The sequence below is a fragment of the Solanum lycopersicum genome, chromosome 6 (genome assembly GCF_036512215.1).
Source record: "Solanum lycopersicum chromosome 6, SLM_r2.1".
NCBI classification, from domain to species: Eukaryota; Viridiplantae; Streptophyta; class Magnoliopsida; order Solanales; family Solanaceae; genus Solanum; species Solanum lycopersicum.
The window spans coordinates 14,984,352-14,988,483 of record NC_090805.1 but is presented as its reverse complement, the minus strand read 5'-3'; the positions used below and the strand labels follow the sequence as shown (position 1 = coordinate 14,988,483).

Below are 4,132 nucleotides of genomic sequence, written 5' to 3'. Positions count from 1 at the left end.
CATGTTCTAGAGAATTCTACACTCTCTAGAATATGTCTAGCTCTTCCAAAGAGGCTCTAAAACGTTCTAGACAATTCTAGGGAATTCTCTAGTCTTCTCCAAGGATCTAGAAGGGTCTAAAGTCTTATACAAACCTCTTCAAGGATCTAGGTCCTTTTGCCCCATTCGGAGGATGAAAAATGGTCGAAATTGTGGCGGGACACACACTACGCTCTGTATACATTAGCATGGGATAACATTATAGGATTTATGTCCTATTATGTTGGCCTTCAGGATCAGATTAATGATTAACAGGGACAGTCGAGGGCATTCGTATTTCATAGTTAGAGGTGAAATTCTTGGATTTATGATAGACGGACAACTGCGAAAGCATTTGCCAAGGATGTTTTCATTAAACAAGAACGAAAGTTGTGGGCTCGAAGACGATCATATACTGTTCTAGTCTCAACCATAAATGATGCTGACCAGGTATCGATGGATGTTGCTTTTAGGACTCCACCGGCACCTTGTGAGAAATCAAATTTTTTTGGGTTCCGGGGGGATTATGGTCGCAAGGCTGAAACTTAGAGGAATTGACGGAAGGGCACCACCAGGAGTGGAGCTTGCAAATTAAATTGACTCAAAACGGGGAAACTTACCAGGTCCATACATAGTAAGGATTGACAGACTGAGAGCTCTTTCTTGATTCTACGGGTGGTGGTGCATGGCCGTTCTTAGTTGGTGGAGCGATTTGTCTTGTTAATTCTGTTAACGAATGAGACCTCCACCTTCTAACTAGCTATGCGGAGGTATCCCTTCGCGGCCAGCTTCTTAGAGGGACTACAACCTTTTAGGCCGCAGAAATTTGAGGCAATAACAGGTCTGTAATGCCCTTAGATGTTATGGGCCGCACGCGCGCTACACTGATGTATTCAACGAGCTTATAACCTTGGCTGACAGGCCCGGGTAATCTTTGAAATTTCATCATGATGGGGATAGATCATTACAATTGTTGGTCTTTAACGAGGAATTTCTAGTAAGCGTGAGTCATCAGCTTGCGTTGACTACGTCCCTGCCCTTTGTACACACTGCCCGCCGCTCCTACCTATTGAATGATCCGGTGAAATATTCGGATCGCGGTGACATGGGTGGTTTTCTACCCATGATGAAGCGAGAAGTCTATTGAACCTTATCATTTAGAGGAAGGAGAAGTCGTAACAAGGTTTCCGTAGGTGAACCTACAGAAGGATCATTGACGAAACCTGCACAACAGAACGACCCGCGAACTCTTGTTAAACACCTGGGGGTGGCGCTCGCTCGTCGCATGCCTCCCTCTCATCGACCGACGCACGCAAGCTGTTTAGGCGACCAACGAATCCCGGCGCAAAAAGCGCCAAGGAATACTACAATCGGCAGCCATCCCTTCGCAACCTGTTCGCGGATCGTGGGGGTATGCGCGCTTCTATGTAAACACAAATGATTCTCGGCAATGGATATCCCGGCTCGTATCGATGAAGAACGTAGTGAAATGTTATACTTGGTGTGAATTGCATAATCCCGTGAACCATCGAGTCTTTGAACGCAAGTAGCGCCCGAAGCCATTTGGCTGAGGGCACATCTACCAGGGCATCACGCATCACGTCCCCCCCGCATGTTGCAGGGCTGAGCACGGGGGCGGAAGATGGCCTCCCGTGCGCCCCGATTGCGTGGCCGGCCTTAATGCGAGTCCATGTCACCGCAAGTGGTTATTTAAACTCAACTCTCTCTTATTTTTGCGGCTACAGTCCATCGCGCGTCCGGATTCCCCGACCCTCACTACCCCTAACCAGGCGCTCCGACCACGACCCGAGGTCAGGCGGGATTACCCGCTGAGTTTAAGCATATCAATAAACAAAGGAAAAGAAATTTACAAGGATTCCCCTAGTAACGGCGAGCGAACGGGGAACAACCCCAGCCGTAGAATCGGGCGGCTCCGTCGTCCGAATTGTAGTTTAGAGAAGCGTACTCAGCGGCGGACCAAGCCTAAGTCCCCTAGAAGGGGGCGCCAGAGAGGGTGAGATCCCCGTCGTTCCCGGACCCTATCGCACCACGAGGTGCTGTCTACGAGTCGGGTTGTTTGGGAATGCAACCCAAATCGGGCGGTGAATTCCGTCCAAGGCTAAATACTGGTGAAATACCGATAGCAAACAAGTACCGCTAGGAAAAGATGAAAAGGACTTTGAAAAGAGTGTTCAAAGAGTGCTAGAAATTGTCGGGAGGGAAGCGGATGCGGGCCGACGATGCGTCCTGATCGGATGACAGAGTCAATCAAGAAATTTTCTAGGTTCCTCAACCTTCGAACAGAGTAAGTATTTAAGTTTTTCTTGACATCAAAGTTGGTTACCTTTTGCATCATTTTCATTGTTAGATTTCTCCATGAGAGAAAACAACCCATGAAAAACATTTGTATCGTCTTGAACAAACACAATGGGGGAATCAAAGGGCATTCTGACTCTTCTAATTCACTTGTGAGCTTCCGCATACTGCAAGAGCTTTCATCCTGACATGATTACCTGCAACTTTCTTTACATTTTTATCGAGGACCAAGTCCCTTTTTTGGCTTTTTCGTCTCCAGGTATGTAATGTTCTTTGTTTCCATCTTTGGCCATCGAACAATTTCTCATGAAAATGAACAACCTTTCCACACTTGTAACAGATGTCACTGGCAGTTGCAGTTCCGGGAAGATTTTTGTTTTTCCTGAACCCTCCGTGTTTTCTCACAATTTTCTGAAATCTCTTGGTGAGATAAGTGATGTCATACTCTTCACTAGATGCTTCACCGGATGAAATATTGAGGACTAGTCACTTGTCCTTTTTAGCCCCCTACTTTGAAATGTCTTGATTTTTGTTCATTTCATGGGTTTTAAGATTCCTAATGAGAGCATCAATTCTCAATACTTTCAGATCTTTAGCCTCAATAATAAAATTCACTTTACTTGCCCATGACTTAGGAAGGATTCAAACAACTTTCCTGGCCTGCTTGCTTATGCTGATAGGTTCATCGCAAATTTATAACTCATTGGTTATGAATGAGAGTTTTGTATCCATATTGTGCATAGTTTCTTCCTCCTTAATTGTGAAAATTTTCATATTGGGCGGTCAACATGTCCACCTTTGATCCCTTTACATTTTTTGTTCCCTCATGAGTAGTCCTCAAGCAATCCCAAATTTCTTTCGTTGATTCACACACAAAAATCCGATTGTTTTCCTCAACACCGGCTCCACACAACAACTTCTTTGCTTTGTAGCTTTTCTCAATCTTGTTTCTGTCCACTTCATTGTACTGTTGTCGAGTCTTTGGTATAACTTATGTTATTTCACCTTTCTTCACTTCAACTATTGGAATGAAGGATCCATCAAACACTATGTCCCATAGCTCGCTATCTTCAGCCATGTGATAATCACGCATCATTGTTTTCCCCCAGCTATAGAACTAGCCATTGAATTGTGGTGGTCGTGTTGATGATTGTCCCTCTTATATGTTCAATGCATCCATTCTTTGACAGGATTACCTCTCCTAGTCTTAACCAGCTAAAGAGCACCTGCTCTGATACCAAATGATAAAATGTGTGCGTCCACTACAAGTCAACGGACCAGGACCCTTGACTGAACTCGATAGATATTTCTAAGCAAATAACAACAATAACATAACACAAACAATTTAAGTGGAAACCTCCTTGCTTAAGGGAGTAAAACCACGACCTATTGCACAGGATTTGGAACTGCTTCATTAATCTTCCTCAAGAAAAAGTGAACCCAGTTATAACCAATGTGAGAGAAAGTTATTTATCTCACGACCAAGTAATCTACCTATTACATGAAGATCCTAATAGGATACAACGCCGCCGACTAACCTATCACGCCTAAATAACTTAGAATTTTTCAAGCAGATACAACACCGCCCACTAAAACACCAATGATTTATGTTTACCATAGGCAGGTACAACATTGCCCAATAAATAAGTTAACTCTAACTAATTTATCAAATAAAAAATGTAACACCAAACAACTATATGATTCCTATATAGATGTAGGATCAAATTTACACTGTATGTTCAGAAGAGTAAATCCTAAGACCACTAAGCTTGCAGCTCTATCTGGTTCAAATTTGATC

At 43.8% G+C, this 4,132-nt stretch overlaps 1 non-coding gene across 1 annotated transcript; it reads left to right on the top strand.

Moving 5' to 3' along the window:
• The first annotated feature begins 1,457 nt into the window (after positions 1-1,457).
• LOC112941768 (5.8S ribosomal RNA) lies at positions 1,458-1,611 on the top strand. The gene has a single exon (XR_003247336.1). It is a non-coding gene; the product is annotated as a 5.8S ribosomal RNA (ribosomal RNA).
• The last annotated feature ends 2,521 nt before the right edge of the window (positions 1,612-4,132 follow it).